This window comes from Athene noctua, chromosome 1 (assembly GCF_965140245.1).
Source record: "Athene noctua chromosome 1, bAthNoc1.hap1.1, whole genome shotgun sequence".
Taxonomy (NCBI): domain Eukaryota; kingdom Metazoa; phylum Chordata; class Aves; order Strigiformes; family Strigidae; genus Athene; species Athene noctua.
In genome coordinates, this window is record NC_134037.1 from 19,656,383 (window position 1) to 19,678,488 (window position 22,106).

The following is a 22,106-nucleotide window of genomic DNA, read 5'->3' on the forward strand; positions in this document are numbered from 1 at the left end:
GCAGGAACTTACAGTGCTTAAAAAGAGATGTAATGAAATGAAACTCAGATCATTCTTTAAAATGCTTGGAGCAATATTAATGCTACACAATTAGCCCTTTATCTTATGTTGATGCCTCAGCCATTACACTAATATCTGAGCATCCTATATGCCCTAGAAATAAAAGGAAAAATAACTTAATGTACTAAGAATAAAAAAAGATCATGTAGGTCAATAATGCTTTGAAAGCCCTGATTCTTCTAAGTACATTTACTTTGGTATGTACAGTGGAGATGTGAATTATTTATGTGCCAATGGTGCAGGATGGCATGTCATTTCACACACCATCAAGCTCAGAAAAATACCTCTAATTTAAAAAAAAAAAAAAAAAAAAAAAAGGCAAACCAAAACAGGCATTTAGTACAAAACAAGCAACAAAGCAACAGACATTGTGAAAGGTCTGCAAATCCGCAAAGAGAATTCAAATTAAAGGCTGGAAACCTGTGTCCTTCATGTGTCCAGTTACAGATATAAGGTAATATAGATGCTGGTGAAGGTCTAGAAATAGCAAACTGATGGACAGGAATGTGGAACAGGGATCTGGGGACAGGATATTCATAAAGGCCTACCTAAACCTAAGCAGGTGAGTCTAAAAGATGCTGGAGTGGTATGTTCCTCTTGAGGCAATTCAGAGCACCTAAAGTTAGTTTCTAGCTGGAAACCCGAGATCATCTTCTGGAGGAATAAATTTCTTTTTCTTCCAGAAGTGAGAGGGCCTATCATAACTGCCCCAGCCTTTGCGAATACCTGTAACACAACTTAGTCAAGTCTGCAATAACCCTGCCTCCCTTTGAGGCCAGTTTTAGATGACCTTGGTAAACCAGTTCAAATCCAGATAGTTCTAAACAAATTCACTAGATATCATGCAGCTCGTATTATAAAGAATGGAGTCGTGGAGGACCCATATCCTCTTCATTTTTAGCTTTCTCTGTGGACTGTTTTATTTCTTGATTGGTTAATAGCACTGTCTTTTACCAAGTTTTTTTAACCTTTCTCATAACAAAAGCTCATATCAACTTGTTTAACCTTTGGCTATGAATTTTTCTAAAATGGCTATCTTCTGTACTCTTTCAGGAAGAATTTTTGAGGGCAATTAAAGAAAAGCTAGTTGAGTTTTGGTGAACTTCTCTAAGATGCATTGGCTCAAAATTCCCATCTTGTAGACAGCAGTGTTTGTGCAGGAGTACACTTTCCTATGTCTGAGAAAATGTTTCATTGGGCCACAATCTGGCACCACCTCAGCAAAGCTGCATTTCACTCATTCTCTGTGCAGAATTTTAAGCATTTTCCAGAACAGCGTAAACACCATCCCACATTTTCCCTGATGCCATGTTTCTGGACTGCCACAGGATGGGACAGATCAGATCCAGGGCTGTAGAAATGAACCCGGGGCAGGAAGTTTCCTCTCTTCCAGTCTCTTCAGCTACTGCTGTAATAATAAATAAAATAATCCAGTATACACTCTCTGACTGAGAATAAATGCCCTCATATGTCTTGCATCCATATGATTTAATGTTCTTCCTCTTCAAAAGAGGGTGGTCTTGTCTATGTCTTTCACCCTGGGAACATGTTGTGCCCTAAACCATGTATGGTGGCTCTCTGACAAAATACTACTAGCTGTAAACTAAACTTATGCCAGTGAGCATAAGAACCATTAAAGAACATGTAGAACTGGATACCTGTGCTTGAGCCCATGGTCTACCTATGGTCTTTCATGGTTTCAACACTCTTCTGTGCTAGGCCTGGGCAGCAGTTCTTGTTGATGCTGCGAAGAGGACTAGAGGGAGTAATGGGAGAGAGAAATCTCAACCATGAAAGCTGGCTAGACTGAATCATGGAATGGAAGTTGTGAGCTGACCAGCCAAGGTTTTTGGAACGTGACTGGAACTGGAAACTGGACAGAGGGTTGTTGAGTGCTACCTGGACTGAGAAACTCATCAAGTTTAATTAAATAATTTCTGCCTTGGACCCATTTGTTCTGTTTGATCTATACTATGTATATTAGAAAGGTAACCAATTTTGATTTAAAACCTTCTAATAATGGAAAATTAACTAATTTGAAAAAGTAGTTCCAATAGCTAACATGTATTTCAAAATGTAAAGCTTTAATCTAAATTTCAGATGACACCCAGCACACTGTTACATATTTTTCTGTTATGCAGTGCTGCGTGGCTGTACTGCTTTTTAACGCTCCCAGTTTAGCCAATGTTCACCCTGAAGATACCTCCTTGCATTAGGGTCTTTTATTAAGCTGGTCTGAGTGAGTGCAGAGACACTGCATTCAAGAGTGCTGGTTTTTCTAAGATTTATGAAACCATTAGGGCTTCTCCCTCTTCTCTCCATCATGCAATTCTTTGTCTAAATTTTCTAAATATACTAAATATATTACTGTTACGGAGGCTGTCAAATAAACAGCCAACCACCAAAAATTAAAAATGTATGGTCAACACAATTAACTAGCAAATTACAGGTTCAAATGTGTGTGAGAGGAGATAAGAACAATTCCCTAGGGTTTAACGACAACCCAAAATGCTCTCTCACCTGGCAAGTGAGGTCTCTCAACCTCGAGGACCTGCTCAGGGCAGTGTCCCAACCCAAGTCACGTCAAGGAGTTTCCTTGGGCAGCATCTTGACCCAAGGGGAGAGTCCTTGACCAAAGTGTGCTGCTCCAGGGGATGAACTCCAAATGGTTCCCAGGGGACTCCACTGATACCCAGGCCAAATCTCACCTGTGGTCAATAGTGGCTCCCATTGGCCAAATGCCCCAACTACTGTGAAGCCCCAAGAGCAAAGGCAGTCAGGAGCTGCTACACTTCAGCAGCCAAAAAGTCCTGTTTTCACTGGGCAGGTGCACCTGCCACAATTATATTCACTAGTAATTAAAGGGCTGTTCTCAGGTCCCTTTTGGGGTCATTTAAGGAACTCTTATGAACAAACAGTAGAAGAGAAAGGAACTTGTTTGGCATGTTATATTTGTGTTTAATATCACATGAATTTCAAATGTGAAATAGTAATTATTCTTCCTTATTCGAAGGGTGACTTTGCTGCTAAAAATTGAAATATTTGCCTTCCGTTGATTTTTAGCTCTAAGCCATTCCAAACAAAATCCAAATATTAATGTCTTTGTTTTATGAGTTTTGATGTAGAACTTTGACATTGTCTTACCATAAAAATATCCATGATAAAATAGGAATGATCTGTGTACTGATCAGCTCGGTTAATAGAACTGTTATTAGATTTCTCATTTTTTTCAGCACAATTGTTCACAAAAATTGTTCACTAAAACCTGGCCATATCACAAACATGTTTTGATAGTGATTTTTTTTTTCTGAATTATTTTACTGACCATGAATAAAACCTGAATTTTTACATAAATCTGCAGCTCACTCTTTACACCTCTTTAGCAGAAGTAAAACACTTTTTTCCCATGTGGTATAAGAGGGAAATGCTCCCTTCAGTATAGCATCCAAAGTGACGAGAGATTACATGTATGCTAGTAGTTCAGTTGCAACTACAGTCTTAAATTCACGAAGAACTCTTGATGACCTACTGAGATTTAAACTATCAGTTTGTTCTAACTTCTGTTTTGACACCACCTTTTCTGAAAACATCTCATCTTTGTTATCAGGAAGAAGCATCCTTGTGGTAAATATTTCGTCATTGCCCTTTGTGGTGAAATGACAAAACAAAATAGTTTAACTGCTCGACTTTCTCTTTTTGCATTTCTGTTTTGTCTCCAAAGTGATTTAGTGGTTCCACTGACTTGATGAAAAAGTGATTTTTTGCTACTTCATGATTTTGTCTGATGAAATGTTATTGAAACAGCTGCACCACTATAGTGAAGAATACACAGTTCCTCAAACAGACAGGCACTAACAGAGATTATTGGTCACATTTTGAATGACAGAGTATTACAGTCCAAAGATGTTGACTACTTTTTTTCTTGTCACCTTGTCAATATAAGCACTTAAATTTATTTGCTGCCCCTGATGAGGTGTTGCTCACTGATGTGTTGCAATTTGGCAACATCGTTCTTCACTCATTTTTGTTTATTCATCTTTTAATTAATTATGGTTTAAGTAAGTATGTTGATGGAGAGGAGGAGATGTCTCCAAGCAGTCTCAGAACTGCAGAACTAAGCAGGGTGGAAGGAACCTCTGGAGGTCTCTAGTTTAATGACATGCTCAAAGCAATTCCAACAGTTCAGCCTTCCCCAGTCAGGTTTTGAGTATCTCTAAGGTTCCTTTGAGTTCCTGTTCCAGTATTTGACTACCTTCAGAGTTAAAAATTTTTCTGTGTATTATATTGCAGTTTGTCTGTTGATTCTCAACCTTCAGCTGCACTTGACACTTTGTACACAGACAAATCTGTTCAGGTACTTGCCCAAGAAGAATCAAAATCTGCAATGTTTTGAAGAGAAAGCAACCATCTTCTTGCAAACTTCCTGAGGTTCCTTCCAAACTGAATTACCCTATGATCCTGGGCTCTATGCATTCCAGTACTGCTATTTGTAGATTTATATTGTTTCAGGCCAGTAGGATTCATGAGATTGTGATCTGTCAGAAATCATTCCATGCTGGAATCAGGCACTTCCTTTACCTAAAATATTCCCTATTTAAACAGGAAAATAGGTGGTCAATATCCAATCCATTAACACATTGAAAAATTCATATATATTAGTGGGCTTTTAGAGATGTAAATGATTCTTGGTGTTGACTTCAAAATCCTATTTCATTGTACAAACTCTTTACAAAAGGATATCCTTTTCTCAATATCTTGGAAATTTTGCCTTACTGCCTCTGAGTAGTGGAGAGAAAAAAAAAAAAAAAAAGACTGAGTAATCACATATCTGGGAGGTAGTTAATAACCACAGGACACTACTTCTGAAGGAAGAGTTCCTTGATGAAAATAGCTGCTTTGAGATACCTCTCACCTAAGGAACCCTTCCAAGAAACACTGGGCTTGGCATTGACCAGTTCTGGAAAAAAAAATGTAATATTAATGTTGCAGAACAAGTCCAGAAAGAAGACATGAAGGGATCATGGAAATAAAAATGAATGTGTAGGAGACGGATTATGTACGGTCCCTGTGTGAGTGGACAAGAATGTATGGACATGCCAGCAAGAAAAAGGCTGACGTTTCCTATTCTGTAAACTTAATACAAGAACAATTTCTTCAAGGGTCTATTGAAGCTTAGCTGCTCTGTCCTTGCCCTTACCAAGTGGTATGGCTGAAAGGGTATCCTTTGTGGCTTCCTGTTCCTGTAAAAAGAAAAGAGAAACATACTCTCCCTGCAGCTCAGTGTGGATGTTTCCACTCTTGATGCCATTATGATCAATGGAAAAGAAATGGTAGCAAAGATCCAAGGTCCTGCTGACCATTGGTAGCTCTGATTTTAGGAGTAGTATACTTTCTTGTACTCCATGATCAGGAATCCACACAACTCCATGGCCAGGTCTTCTGCTCTTCCACTCTCTACCTCAGCAATATCCCCTCAATATTCCCTCCCTCAAGCTGTATGCATTGTCCTATCTCTCCTCTCCATGTGCCTCAGTTCCAGCATGCACTCCAGCATGGTTCACCTCAAAGGACCATTGGATCTGTTTCTGACTAGATCATCTGTCACCTCTCACCTTCTCCCAAGACTTCAATAAATTCTGGCACCATCTTCAACTTCTTATGTAGGAAATAAATTAGTTAAGTGCTACTTCTAGCCTACAGGGTGGTGCAGTTTCTTCAGACCTATTCCTGCTCTCCATCCAGTATAAAGACCTGAAGGTCCACTGGACAGCTTCTTAACCCACCACCAAAAGATCTGAAGGGGACAGAAGATTACAGAGGGAATGTATACCTCTAAAGAGCTGCTCTAAAAATTACTGCATTCTTTAAATGATAACTACATGTTGGCCTGCTCCATCCTCCACAAACAGTGACAATACAGGAATGAAGTAAGGAATGGTGCCTCCAAGGTAGGGGAGTAGCTGTCAAAAATCAATGTAGTATCCAACCAATGTGTTATGGCATGGAATTTTTAATGCAATTGTTAACTGGGACAAACACTGACAGTAATAGCACTTATGATCCAAGAGCCATATGAAACTTGTCCAGCTAAGGTTTTAGTTACAAACTTTTAAGTCATCTAGCTGGAAAGATATCTGAACATTTTAAAGCAACACTGGGTGTTCAGTGAGTTCAGTAACCTACAATGTCGCATGGAAACACTGACACAATTTTAGTTCAAGATAGGGCAAACCCCAATGTTTTACAGTGAACCTTGCTTTCAGCTGTTGGACAGGAGACATGTCACGTAGGAAGGTGAGACACAGCACATCACTCTGAGCTGAAAGCATCCATGAAGAGGCCTACCATGAGCTGAGAGCAAAACGGTCCAAGAGGGTCAACCATGGGGATCGCCCTATGCATCAGGGATACCACTGCCTCTCGCCTCACTTCCAGCCCTCATGAGGACCCAGAGGGTCCACAGCTGCAGAGGGCTATGTGCAGGGTCAGAAGCTGTTTGGCTGATTGAGCTGAATCAGCTGCCTGAACACCCACTCCCCCTCCACTCCAGGGACCAGTGATTGGGCCAGATGGAAGCAATTTCTCTGCCAGATTTGACCCATGGGCCATGTTTTGAACTATGCCGATTTAGTTTTACAATGCTTAGAGCCCAGTCCTCCACTCACTAAACACTGATGAAGATTTGACCAGTAAGTTTAAACTCTGTACTCTTTCTAGTTATTTATAATACACCTATCAACAGGAACATTTGGAAAAGAGGAATCTTACCTTTATTTTTGTTATAATCCATAGTGTAAATTTTCTAAATTTCAAACTTACAGAGTCTCTCCACATCCTGTAACTAATTCTGGTAGCTTTAGGGAGTTCCCCAGCTGGGACAAATCCAGGCTCATCTCTGTTTGGAGCATATCCAGACTCATTTCTGCTGTGGGGCCCTGAAGTTTTCCAGCATCCCCAGCCATGACGCAGACCCACTTGGGACTCCTGCCTTCAGGCTGGCCATACTGTAGCTTACAGAGTTCCCAGGACTGAGGTAGGTCTGCCAGAAATGCAGTTTCTCTTGGACTCTTGCCTTGGATTCAGCAAAACTTTATCAAACCCAAGCTGGTTTGAATGAAATATTTCACACTCAACCAACTGGCATTTTTCAGCAAACTTTGTTTCAGCAGAAAATTTCTGACCAATTCTATTAACAAAACATCAGGTCCTTAGGGGATGCTAAATAATGCCATGTGAGTTATGGAACTGTTAATTCTTGTGAAGCATCTCTTGTAAAAACACCTATTTGGTATCTAGATTTCTTTAATGATCATTGTATATGCTGTTACAGTCTCCAGAATTAATTAATATTCAGATCCAATGGGCTGTTGCTTTTCCAGTTTTTGCAAAATGAAATTCTCTTATCTTGGTGGATGACAACTGCATTTGGAGCCAAGGGAGCCTCCACTTAAAAGGAATCCACCTATGTGACTGAGAAATGTGCATGGTACGTAGTATGGGGATGAGAGATCAAAGATGAATTGGAAGAGTGATAGGCAAGGTGATAACTCATTCAGCCACTGCCTTTAGGCACTGTGCTCCTAGGGAGTTTGAAAGCTCATCTGGCTGAGCTTTCAGGACCATCCAGGAGCAGTTTTCCTCACTTCTGGTAAAATGGACTAAAACCATGTCCTCAGTATCTCTAAGCTTCTGATTACTGAAACCAACAACCAATATACAGATACAGAATTATAGAAAGAAAGAAGCTATAGGGAACACATTATCCTCAGTTTTACGCACTTTCAATATCTGTTTCATCTGCATTAAGAGTGAGTTTGCAGTGTAAATAATGGGAAATCATGCCCTATACCTAAGCCTTACATATATGATTCTTGCTAACGATGGGCATTTAAATAATATGAAAACATAATAATAACCTACAGACTATGTTCTGCCTGCACTAAAATCAAGCACTGTTGTACACTAAATAAATATTTTAAATAAGATGCTTCTTTTATGGATGATGCAATGTCTCCTGATATTTACAGCATTTTTAAAAGGCTAAACAATATACATTAACCAGATCATTTGCCTCATCTTTCACCATTCCATTTGTTTTATTACTCCTATAAAACATGATTCTCTGGGCAGTTTAGATGAGCAAAGAGTGTGAAATACTGCTGGCCACATATCACTTCCATCCATATCTGAGATATTTCTCTCTGGGGTGGTTGGTCTCAATACTCCTATGCAGTACATGAACATTAAATTTTTTTGATCTGTTTATCAATGTGCTATTGTAGCAATATGCAGAACAAAGCAAAGGAAAACAAAATAGGTAAGGAAACTTAGAACACTGGCTTGCAGAATCAGTTAACTGAATTTGAACTGAGATCTAATACATGCCAGTTATATTTAGGTTTAGGGTAGAAAGCTAGAAATGTAGTCAAAATGTAATTTGCCACCTGAAGGGTGAGAGGGGATGTAGCCACCCCCATCCTGCTATGGGAAAGAAAGGTAAAATGTATGAAATTATTGGGAAAGAAAATTAATTCTGAAATTCCTGGGTTGGTTGCCAGAGGTTGTTGTGTAAAGTGGTGCAACTGCTGGAGGTGTTGCTAACCTGGCTTCCCCGAGAAAACCAAGCAGCAGGACCCCAGTATTTTGCAGTCTGTTGTCCTATATAACTACTTTGTTTTCCTGTGCCTAAAGTCAGCTAAGATAGGAAACAAACCCACCAATATTTAAATGAAGGATGGCAAACAAAACACACCAAATAACAATGAACAATAACACTGACATTTAAAATAACTATATATTCCTTAGTAGATAAGTAATACTTATGTTGTAGTAAACATACCCCAAAAAGACTTAAGTGCTGCATACTGCTTTGTGCCATGCACTGTGATTTCCAGACAGAATCCTTGTCCATTTTAGCTTTTTAGGCTGGTGAACCTTAAGTAGAGAGAAGTGATGGAATGGATCATACCATCTGTTTTCTTTTCTAAACCAAATCAGTCTTTATAAGGCCATATAAAATGAGTGGTTCCTCCACAGCAGAAACAGAGCCTGCCCCTGAAACGCTCTTGTTAGGTGAAGGACTTGGCAATGCTGTAGTGAGTGCTGCTGCTGAGGGACCATCACGAGAGCGGTCTTGTCTGCACTGCCTGCTGTGAGGTGCTCCTGCAGGGTAACATCAGTTGAGCAAACAACCTGAGAACTGAACGAGCAGTCCCCACTTCTATTTATGAGTTCAGCAGGGCAAAATTCTGCATTACTGCACATGACCAGCTGAAGGACAGGAGGCTTTGTGGCTTCACCTACCCAAACAGTAGGTGGGCCCACCCACTGATCTGTCCATGTCATTGCATTGCTAGTATCACCCACAGCACAACTTTGAGGTGAACCAAATTGTGTGCTGCTGACAGTGGAGGTAGCAGGGGCCAGGCAATGGGAACATTGGAGGGGATTGGGTTGTTTTCAACAGGTAACAGAGGTTAGCTGTAGAAGTGCTATGAGTCTCAATGCAAGGAGCCTGTCCCTGACCCAAACTTTTTAGTTGTATAGGCATAAGCTGTGAGTACAACTGTGTTTGAGAATTGATCCAAAGAATTTATCTTGGTGACCCATGCCAAAGCTCTTTCTTCGTGATAAAAATTACATGGAGAAAAGCAACAGCAGAATTTGAATTTCTAAGGGCAAAGCTGTTTGTTGTGGGTGCCTTTGCACCTTTGCATGGCACTCATCAAAATGCAAAGATATAAGACAAATGTTTCAAAAAATTATATGCATATTTCAGGAAGAAATAGGTTTTGTTGCAAATACATGAGTATGTATCTGATGTCACTGGTTTATGCACATTGCTAAGATTGTAGCTAAATGAAGGGTTTTTTTGAAGTAGATATGCCAAAAAAATCTTACAAATAGCATACTTCAAAAATGCAACACAGTTCATTACCTCTACAGAAGGGATATTGTTCAAGTCTAAAGCAATAAAACTTTATAAAAGTAAAGGTTTACAAATATGCCAGTGGTTCTTGTTAAGTCTGACATGATTTCAAGCCAACTGATTCTGATATGTGCCTAGCCAGACTTTCTAAGAATTTTATTGTATGATTCTAGTTTGCTTTTTTCTGATATATTTCCTCCAGTGATGAGATAGTGCCATACAACAGTCTTGGTCATGGCAATAGCAGAAGACCTTCAGATTATTTCAAAACTACATCTCATCACTGAGGCTTATCCCTTGTTTCTGCCCTACATTCAGACATTTATCTGTTGGCCAAAATTCTGCAAATTCATCCTCTGGACAGCTGTGCCAGGTAGATATTCAGGTATGAAAGAAAATCCTAAACAGCTTTAAATGGGACTTCTACTTTTATGCAGTATACCTAGATGATGAAATTATATATCCATCATTAAAACTAATCGACCCATGCCGAACACTTAAGTAGGTCTTGGTCTTTCAAACACTTGTCAAGCTCTTTTCCCAGAAAAAAAAAAAAAAAAAAAAAAAAGAAAGCAGCCTGGAATACAGCCTAATGGATCCTCCGTATGTTTAAATTAATGCATCCACAAAGCCAATATTCCAACAGGGGTACACAGCAGTGTTCACAATTTGATATGTTCTTAGCCCACTGCAGAAACTACTCTGGATCAGGAATTCAGTCAGACATTTCCCTGGCCATACTGTGCTTTATCAGGTCTAGACAATGACGTAGAGGCCAGGTCTGCACCATAAATTCTGGCTTGCCATAGTTACTTAGGTGTTTTGACAAAGTGTGATTGTCAGAACTATGGCAACACAAAGTGCTAGCATAGACATGGTTTTCTAGGAAAACTTTGCATGTGCCCAGATAGTGTCTTTAATTTGGGGAAGAGGGCACAAACTCAGCCAGCTAGTTTTGACACTCTAAAATATACGGCTTCACATCCATTCTGAGAATGTATATCACATGGGATACTAGGAAGCTTTCCAAAGGCAGTCCTTTCCTTATTTTGTAAACATTTTCATTAGAAAATGAGCATGTCTCCAAGATTTGGTTTATGTAGTTTTTCCAAAGTCAGGAAAATTCATTAGGTCAACATTTCTTTGAAACGTTGACTTTCCACCTCCTTTTTACCTTCATATATTATCTGTGAAATGTGGATTATAGTATTTTCCTACTTGACATGAGTGTTGTATATATATGTTTATTGAAAAATTTGAGCTTCTCAGGTACCTTAAGCTCACAGAGCTTTTCCTGGAAACAGAAACACTTTTCTTCTTGTTCAAGTTCTATGGGAAAAAACACTTTTTGACTCAGAGGTTTCCAAATTTCCAAATATTTTCAGGCATGAGGAGGAAAGTAGGTTGAGGATTCTGACATGTCAAGATGATATATATTTTTTTTCATTTATTAGATATAAAGTAGAACAGAAAAATCTGTCCCAAACTTGCATAAATATTCAAAGTATTAAATAAGAACACAACATTAGCTTGATTTAGCTACAATCTCTGCGAAAATTTGAAATCTTATTCTTTTCTAACTACAGCCTGAGTAAATATTAACAGAAGAAAGTACACATAGAAGAATTAGAAAACTTTCTGTAATTTATCAGAAAAACTCATTTCAAAATTAGGAAGACACAGATGAGAGAAACATATCACATTAAAGAAGAATGTATTTGAATCCCAAAATGAGACCACAGAAACAGTAAATTAAGTCTGGTCTCTGGAAAACCCCAGAGTTTTTGAGATCCTCATTTGACAGCCCCCTGGAAGGTCCTAGTTTTTAGGTGACTACCTAGATAGAAGCATCATTATGCTCCTGCGATACAGAGCAAACCCCAGAGGGCAAGTGTAGCTGATCACTTAAGCACTTCTCTGAGTCCTGCCTTACTTGTGTTTTAAAGGGAAAACACTGAATAGGTTTGATTTTGATAGAGGAGTATGACACCAACTAATCAATGAACACCTTGCCTGCTGTAGTGCAGGTACCTCGTCATTCATGCTCAGCTTCAGCTATAGTAGTTATGGCCCATCAGCTGAGTGATCAAAATGTTGTGGTGTGTATTCTTACCCTGACACATTTGTAAAGCAAAATATGATTGCTTATTTTGGTTTAAGATAAATAATCTAGCTATGTAATCAGCTCAGTCAAAAAGTATATGCAGGAAGATTTAGGGTAACTGAGCTAATCAATGGCAACTTGCTAAGTCACTCACATTTGCTCATGGAGTCATACTTTATTTCTGCTGTTATGGTTTCTACTTCCACAAAATTTCCACCAGGCATCCTGTAGACTGATAGGTAGGAAGACTTCGGTTTATTGTGGATCAAGAGTTAATGACATTGGAATATATAGAGAGAGCCAAAGTCCAGTTGAAGTAGTTGTGTTTCCATCAGGAGCTGTCCATGGACATCTAGAAATGATAAGACACCAAGGCATGGAGAGTACGATATATGAACATTGGCACAATCTTCAGAACGCAAATTTCTCAAGCCAGAGTTTATATTTCAGACCTTTTATTTCCTGACCATGACCAGATTTCTTGTCTCTTTAGGAATCCATTCATACCTTTGTCCTCTTAACAGTCTGTGGCTGCAAGTTCTATAATTTTAAAATGTGCAGAAAGGTATTATTTTCATCAATTTGCTTTGCAGTTGTCATATAGTAGCACTAAGTGTCCCTTTTCTCTGCTGAGACATTAAACTATCATGGGGTTTCATGACCAGACAATCCAAGATGAATTCAACTTCACAACTTCTTGTGAAAATGGAAGAGTGAAGATGGTAATTGAAGAGAACAGATTTATTCAAGTCCCTGGTATAAATTGTCACATTATATTTCCTGAACTATGTTTTACTGGATGACCTTCAGGACAATTAGGAGAGTGACTTCAAATGTTTTCAGACTGCTTTAATGTAAATGCCATTCAACTAATGTTAACATTTTCGTATATTGTATTTATTGTGCTGTAAACACTCTAGAGTTATCCTCTCATGAAAAACGAAATAAAAGCTAATCAAATAATATCAGGATATTGCTACTTTCAGTACCATGACCATGTTATGCCAAGACAATTGGATAAATGTAGATCCTTTTATTGAAAACAGCTTTATTCTTCATCTGTAAGTACAGTAAGAAGTGTATTGAGGAAAGAAAGAAAGAACAAAGTGCTTTAGCACTTTAACAAAAACAATATACCACTGCACCTTTAGGTATGCAGTGGGTTAGCCTTGGCTAAGGGCCAAACTCCTACCCAGATGGTCCCTCACTCCCCTTTCTTAGCAGGACAGGGGTGAAAATAGGATGAGAAAGCTTGTGGGTTGAGCTGAAGTCAGGGAGATCACTTACTCATTACTATGATGGACAAAACAAACTCTTCTAGGAGAAAATTTATTTATTTTATTGTTAATTACAATGGATTCAGGTACTGAGAAACAAACAGACAAACTTTAGAACAACACCTTTCGCCCCATTTTCCAGACTTAACTTTGCTCCTTCACTCATGTTTTATTTTAATCTGTTTTTTCTATTTTTTTTGTCTTTGCTTTCTGCTTTATCATTAAAAGTCATGTTTTTATTTCTTACTTGTTACATTGAAATGCTTGTTATGTTTTTAAATAGACAGCAGTGCAACCTTACTTCAACAAGCATTTTGGACAAAATTATTTTATTATACCCTTATTTCGCTTCAGGCATCAGAATTACCAGAACAGAGAAAACAGACAAGTGTTTGTTCTGTTAATCATTTTTGTTGTTATTTCTACAGCTGGTCTAAAAATAGAAATAATTTTCTGTGAAAAATATTTCTGTATATTATTCCTGGTTTTAAAGATTCAAAACCTTTTTCAAAACACCATGAAAGTGGTAAAAATAGCAAAGAAATTCAATACAAAATGTAACAGATTATTGTTGTTAGAATTAACTGAAACCACTCTGACATGCAGAAGTGATAAATGTGAGAAGCTCCTCTGAAATTTTGCTTCCAAAGCTATTCAGAATGTATTTGATATCGACTGGTGAATTTAATTTGTACCCTAAAACCATTGATAAGTTCAGTGGAATTGTTCTTATTTCACAGCAAGTTCTGTTCCAGTGAAGTGTTGACATTTTTTAGTTTGCTGAACTTGCCTGCCTAAGCTTGTATTAATTGATAATCGATACTGTTTGAAAGTAGCTTTGTAACATTATGGGCAATTCTTAGGTATAGAAACTGGCTAATTTAATACCAGAGTATCATATTAATGGCATATTACAGTTAAAGCTATATTATCTTCAGCTTTGCTTTTAAAGTTATATGCTTATGCCAGCTATTTTCTGGACTTTAACGAACCCATTTTGTTTCCATTGCCACCCTGTGTCTGGAATTATTTCCCTATATTCAATAGCAAATCTTGCCTTGTTCACCAATTCTACAAAATATTTTAAGATTTTCTATCACTGCAGTGACACCTGGTGTTAAAAGGAAGGTTGTTAATAGCTCAAAGGTATAAGAAAATAATTTCATAGTATGGATTGTCATAAAACCACCAGCATCTGGGACTTTTCACCACCTGCTAACTTGGAAAAGAAGAAAGGGGAAAGGGAAAGGGAAGAAAGGGAAGAAAGGGAAGGGAAAGGGAAGAAAGGGAAGGGAAAGGGAAAGGGAAGAAGGGAAAGGGAAGAAAGGGAAGGGAAAGGGAAGAAAGGGAAGGGAAAGGGAAAGGGAAAGGGAAGAAGGGAAAGGGAAGAAAGGGAAGGGAAAGGGAAAGGGAAAGGGAAGAAAGGGAAGGGAAAGGGAAAGGGAAAGGGTAAGGGAAAGGGAAAGGGAAAGGGAAAGGGAAAGGGAAAGGGAAAGGGAAAGGGGGAGGGAAAGGGGGAGGGAGGGGAAAAAGGAGGGGAAAGGGAAGAGGGAGAGGGAGGGGAAGGGGGAGGGGAGGGAAGGAAAGGAAAGGAAAGGAAAGGAAAGGAAAGGAAAGGAAAGGAAAGGAAAGGAAAGGAAAGGAAAGGAAAGGAAAGGAAAGGAAAGGAAAGGAAAGGAAAGGAAAGGAAAGGAAAGGAAAGGAAAGGAAAGGAAAGGAAAGGAAAGGAAAGGAAAGGAAAGGACTGAAAGAAGTAATATTTTCACAAGTGTTTATCTTGTTATTAATTATCAGTTATCAGTTGCTGCATGGCTAAGCCTTCTCCCTCCCCCCCCCCCGCCCCCCCGCCCCCCAAAAAAAACCAACCCACCCAAATTTGGTTTAATATTAGTATGTTAATATGAGCATGTTTTCTGATGACCCTTGGTCATGGTCTTCTACAGTACAAAAATAGTCAAATTCTTCTGCACGGAAGACTGCTTCATGCATTAGCACAATTGCTAAGGTCAATTTCTCAGCCTCAGAAAAGTGACTTTCCAAATTCACTGGATTTACTAAAGCTCAAGGTGTCTGTGAAAACAAAGCAAATAGAAAAGTGAAAGATCTCTGTGTATTTTTTTTTTTTCCTGTGGAGAAGCACTGACATTTTTTAATTTGTTTTAAGGAAAATTAAAACAATCCTTTATATGTATGTCTGTGTGTAGGTATATACATATGTTTCAGTTTCAAATAAAGAAACTGTAGCTCTGTGGTTGCATACAGAAAAATGCTTCAATAAAGCCTAAGTAGAATATACAATCAATGGATTTAAATCTATATATACAGTTTTGTCTGTAACAGGATTCCTGTGTGCTAGCATACATAAAATATGAGCATCTCTAATAAACAGCAGCTGGAGTATATAGCAAGCTGGATCTTTGTGTGGAATATCTTTAAGGTGTTTTTGGCACAACTTCCAGGACTGTCTTGACCAACACTTTCCCAGATGTGTAGGATTATGGGATATATCTGTTGGAATCTCTCAGGAAAGCACTTTAATTCACAGCCACACCTGGGCTGGATATTGCAATCAGCTCCCATTTTCCATTTACAATTTTCCTACCTCGTTCATTTTAATTCCTCTGTTTTCTCTCTTATCACTTAATATATTTTCCTCATTATTGGCATCTGGGCTGTGTGTTCTAACACAAACACCGAAAGACCAAATCAAGATTAAAAAAAAAAGAGCAAAAATATTCCCATTTCAGATGGAAGAGCAGATGGAGCTCTTGGCACTTCAGAGGATTCAAATTGACCCTCTGCACCAAGCTCAGGGAAGACAGACTGTCACTGCTGACTGGAAAACACTAAAGAGACCTGTTTTCCCATTGAATATACAGTAGCATTTTCTAATTCTTTAGCTCTAAGCTGTGCATGGCCATGAAAGAGCAACTGATTTTTTCAGATTAGACTCTTTCATATCTCATAGATGCTTTTCTCTTATATTGAAAAGGATGTTCTGAATTTTGAGATATAATTTTGATTCTACCATTTTCTTATCAGTGCCTGAGAGGGGCTGTGATTAAGGGGTGACTATGTCCTGCTCCTTCCCCCGCAGCTTCCCTGCATGTTCTTGGTAATTTTAGTAGCCATGTCGCCATCATCCAGGGATTAAAACACTCTGAACAGAAAGGGCTAGAAGCTCAGCTGGTGCAAAAGACTTCAGCTCTGCCCAGAACAGTTCACGATCTGGCCTGAATTCTCAAAACAAACCTATGAATGTTCCTGGAATAACCATCTTTCCCAGGTACTGTGTACTATGTTGGTCGCCTATATTCAGTATTAGCACAGTGAGCCTTTAATAAGATTTTCTGAATGTTTTAAGCGATTCTATTTTGGTTATGGCACTGTTACATTAGACTGATGCAAAATGCTTAGTATAAAATGTAACTAATTTATTTCTAAGTGATATAAGGGCAATTTGAATATTATTTTTTTCTGAAGGGGAGAAGAAAAGCTATACTTTGGTTAAAGCTTTTCCTGAAGAAATAGTGCAGACACAAGTGGTATAAATGTTAGCTAAATATATATCCTCTTAAAGGACATCAAAGTTTCAGCTAAGTTTAGAAGCTGGGAGACTGACATAAATCAGAATCTTACAAAAGGCTTGGGTAAGTCAGATTCTGACAAAGTCTGAGAGTCTTCCCCAAAACATTTCCTACTTTGGTATCTCCATCTTACTCCTGTTTCTGATCAAACTATATCCATTACTTTTCTACAGTCACATTCAGGAAAAAATCTGTCCAAGAAATAAACAGGAGTTTTGAATTTATTTTTATGTGAACAAAATGGTTCTCTGGTGCTTGAGCAGCCCACATAACACATCTTTGTTTCTCTAAACCAGAGCAGAGCAATGAGTAAGGGGGTAAGCATGTCTACATGGGATGTTCATAAACAGTAATATGTTGTCAATATTTTAGGAAGGTCATTCCACTAAATGACCTGTACTAAATCCAGTGTGGTAAGAAGCACACTGTGACAATGAGGGGATTGCCAGTACAGTGAGAATTTTGATTCTTCTTTGACACAACATAGAACTGATAATGGACACATCAAGACTTGCCAATTACATGATTATTGTTCATGGGCAGAGAATTCTTTCCTGAAAGACAGGCTGAGCACAGCAATAGTGCTCTGAAACACTCTGCTCGGCATATGTCATTTCAAGGAAAACACCACAGACTGAAGAGATTTTGCCCTCCAGGTATTATCTTCTTGACAAATATATCTTGAGCATTTTTAAAGAGAAGGTAGACTCTGAAAGACATAAAAAGGCTTCTCCTCTTCCTCCATGGAAGGGAAATCTACCTAGGGGATGCCAAGGATCCCCTTGCCAGACGTCACTCATGGAAGCACCAGCCTTTCATTTCTTTGTCCACTCTCTCTGTTCTCTGTAATGGAAGTCAAACCAGTCACTGAGTTAATTTAAAAAAGAACTCTGACAAAAAAAGCCATCAGTCTCACTTTCTGTGTCATGTTGCATTATGCGTGGTGGATATATTACAAGGGAGACTTATATGTGATGGCAATACTTCCTCTGGCAGGAGCTGTAGAGCCACATCATACAGAACCTCCTCCAGGAAAGCTGCAGTTATAATCTAAAATGTGCTGAGATTCCTCATGATTATTTAAATACAGAATTAAAAGCCAGAGCTGCACAAAAATATTTCTCCTTATATTTTCCCGAAACTAGGATAATAAAGAAAAATCATTCACTCTATTAAATGTATAGCAAGCTGAATTTGGCCCTTTTATTAATACAACATTAGCTGTTGCTGACATAGGCTGCATTCCACATGGACTGGAAGTGTAAACTCAATATTTGACCAGCAATCTCACTCTACCTGGATTTTAAAAATAAGTCAGTTTGATTATGTACCCTTATTTTTCTCCAGAAAACTGTCAAAAATAGACTAGCTTCAAGTAACATTTCCTTTTTAAATAGTTATTTTTCAGATTTAAGAGGACATAAAAGCATCTGAAATTATGAACATCATTTGCCACTCAAATATATTTTTGTGCCAAGTATAAAGCAAATTTTCAGCTGAGTGACAAACCAATAAATATGTAGGCTTACAGTAGCTCTTCTGAGAAACTGAACTTCAAAGCGTGTCTTTATAATACTAACAAAAATGTGCTAATTTTTATGCTTATTTTTCTTTCTTAGTTTGTTCCTGATGGTTAGGAAGTTGATCGTTCATTTTTCTACTGCCATTCACACCAGCTGCTATAAAACAGCTATAAAAATACTCCCAGTGCAGATCTTGACCGTAGATCACTGTACCTAGACCCAGCTGCAGATGGATGGAGCAGCTGGTCCAGAGAGGTGCTGTTCCTGACTCCCACACACACTTGGTCATGATGCATGAAGCAGCACAGTTGCTCCCCAGCCACAATTCCCATTCAGTCACAGATTTATGAAGTAATGAGCCGCCTACCAGAAAAAAACAAAACCAGCAGCTCTCCAGCACACTTTAAACAAACACCCAAGAATATTCCATAATTATAAATAACTGCAGTTCAGCCATCAGATGGATTGCTAAAACTTTTTTACATAAGTTGTTAAATGGGAAGCAAATACAGTAGAGCAAGGAGGGAAGGAAATAGGCCTATGTAGGGAGATAGCAACATAAAAATTGGTAATTATTTTTCAGGATACATTTTTTTTTAACATCAGTGTGATGGTTGATGGCACTGTTTTGCAATGATTTATGAATATTTCATGCGACCTGGCTATTCAGTAATTATTGTGTGAACATGCCAGCTTATCCTGACTATAGCTATAAAAGAAACAAGCAGAAAGAATGAAGAATGGTGTGTGATAAGATATGGAGTCTGTAGTAAACGCCAATACACTGTGAAGGGACAATAGACAGCCTATAAACTGTAAGGATGCAAACTCCTGACTCCAAGTCAATTTACATTATTTTTGACTCGCCTAGGTATACAGAGCCACAAGAATTAATGGCCAAATAGAAATAATCGTTCCAGAGGAGAGGCAGGAATTTCTTGTGAGGTGTCTTGACATAGTCCCTTTTTGTGATATATGTGCAAAATAGACCTGTCCAATCCACATCTTGAGATGATGGAATTTTTGGTAAGGAGGGCATGGAGAGGGATTATTGTTCTAAAATTATTTTCCTCTTGGTGTTTTACTTTTGGTTTTAAACTGTTCATTTAAGAAAACTAGTTACTGTGACTCCAAAACTGGGGTGTTTTCAAGTTCCTGAGCAGTGTATTTCCTATCTGTATCCTGATGATGCAGTAAGGCATCATACTGGTGGAAACTGCTATTCTCTCCTCACTTCTAATGCTACAGTTTCCATGTAAAAATAATCCAAGAACACAATGGAAAAAAACCCCAGTGCATAATTTGAACATCAGCTTGACCTGGACACTCCAGTTCCCAGAGGTGCACTATGGTGCACCCAACAACTAGAGAAATGCAGTTTGCTTTCATCATTGATCACAGTCTCCACAAACCAAGAACTACAATTGTCTATCCAGTTTGATCTGCTGGCTAAGTGCAGTGAATCTGTAGGAAAATAACAACATATCACACATTAGACAAAGACTAGAAATAGGAGCCTAAGAGTTAAAATCATAAAATGTCATCATGGAAAGATATATATAACATTTAACTACCTTGCTGTGCCTTTCACAAATTTAATATTATTTAACTTTTCTTAGTATTATTTAGTGCTGGTAAAAATTATACTTACAGCTCTAAAGAACCCTACCTCATTTATACTACTTGTTTCTTACTACAGAGGCAATATTCACCAATATTATTTACTTTCTTTACTACCAATTTCTCTTGGAAAATCAGTCACTGATTTTAAAGCTTTAAAAATTACAGTAACAGTGGCTGATTTTATTTGATGTGAACTTCCCTTGAAAGGGTAGGTTCAATGCTTTAGGCCTCTCTTCTTCAATGAGTATAAGTAATTCGATCTAACAGGCTTCTACCATCTCTAACTTGTAAGATCCCATCAATGCCAATAGGAGTTTGAATTTTGTAACAAAGCTAATGTATTTAAAGGAAGTCAAGATAAAGGAAATAATGAAATCTAGATTGAGGAACCCTCAGATTTTAATCTGGTAATATGTTAATTTTTTTTTTTCCCATATAAACATTTTCTATTCTGTACTCAACAACATTTCTCACTGACTTTGTCTTCTTTTTTGAAGAGCTCTTATATGAATGTAATTCCACAAGAAATTAACCATGGCTATTGTGGTGGCTTGACCCTGCTGGACACCAGGTGCCCACAAAACCACTCTTTCACTCCCCCTCCTCAGATGGACAGGGGAGAGAAAATATGACAAAAGGCTTGTGGGTTGAGATAAGAACAGGGAGAGATCAATCACCAGTTACTGTCACGGGCCAAAACAGACTCAACTAGGGGAAATTAGTTTAATTTATTGACAATCAAATCAGAGTAGTGTAATAAGAAACTAAACACTAAATCTTAAAACACCTTCCCCCACCCCTCCGTTCTTCCTGGGCTTGACTTCACTCCTGATTTTGTCTACCTCCTCCCCCCACAGCAGCACAGGAGGACAGGGAATGGGAGTTGTGGCCAGTTCATCACACGTCTCTGCCATTCCTTCCATCTCAGGGGGAGGACTTTTCACACTCTTCCCCTGATCCAGTGTGGGGTCCCCCCCGTGAGAGACAGTCCTCCACGAACCTCTCCAACGTGAGTCCTTCCCACAGGCTGAAGCTCTTCATGAACTGCTCCAGCGTGGGTCCCTCCCACAGGCTGCAGTCCTTCAGGAACAGACTGATCCAGTGTGGGTCCCCCACGGGGTCACAAGTCCTGCCAGCAAACCTGCTCCAGCGTGGGCTCCTCTCTCCACGGGGCCACGGGTCCTGCCAGGAGCCTGCTCCAGCTTGGGCTTCCCACGGGATCACAGACTCCTTCGGGCATCCCCCTGCTCCTGCGTGGGGTCCTCCCCGGGCTGCAGGTGGGTCTCTGCTCCACCGTTCCCCTCCCTGGGCGCAGGGCACAGCTGCCTCCCCATGGGCTGCCCCACGGCCTGCAGGGGAATCTCTGCTCCGGTGCCTGCAGCACCTCCTGCCCCTCCTTCTGCACTGAACCTGGTGTCTGCACAGTTGGTTCTTTCACATATTCTCACTTCTCTCTTCAGATGAAGTCATTGTGCAGCAGCTCGTTCCCTTTCTTATTTTTCTCAAAAAGGCGCTACCACCATTGCTGATGGACTCAGTCTTAGCCACCAGTGGGTCTGTCTTGGCACCAGCTGGCATTGGCTCTTTTGAACATGGGAGAAGCTTCTACCAGCTTCTCACAGAAGGGCCACCAGTAGTCCCCTTCTACCAAAACCCTACCACACAAACCCAATACAGCCATACATAAACTGATTACTTAAGCAATCTTTTGTATGTACAGATACTGAAGGGAACTTGGGACATAAGTCCAAACTGTGACCTTCCCAGGTACTAACAAGTCATCATCTAGGAAGTGGGAGTATGCACTACTCTAGAGGATCCTGGAGTGAAGTTCTCTTTGATCTTTGTCTAGTCCCCAAAATTTATCAATGTTGCTCATTCCATTAACACTTTATCACAGTGAAGTCTACCCAATGAAGTAACATGGGAAACATAAGGGATTTAAAACTCTTCCAGCCCGGGTTACCTATATCTAGGCAAAACACAGCTAATTTCATAAGGTAA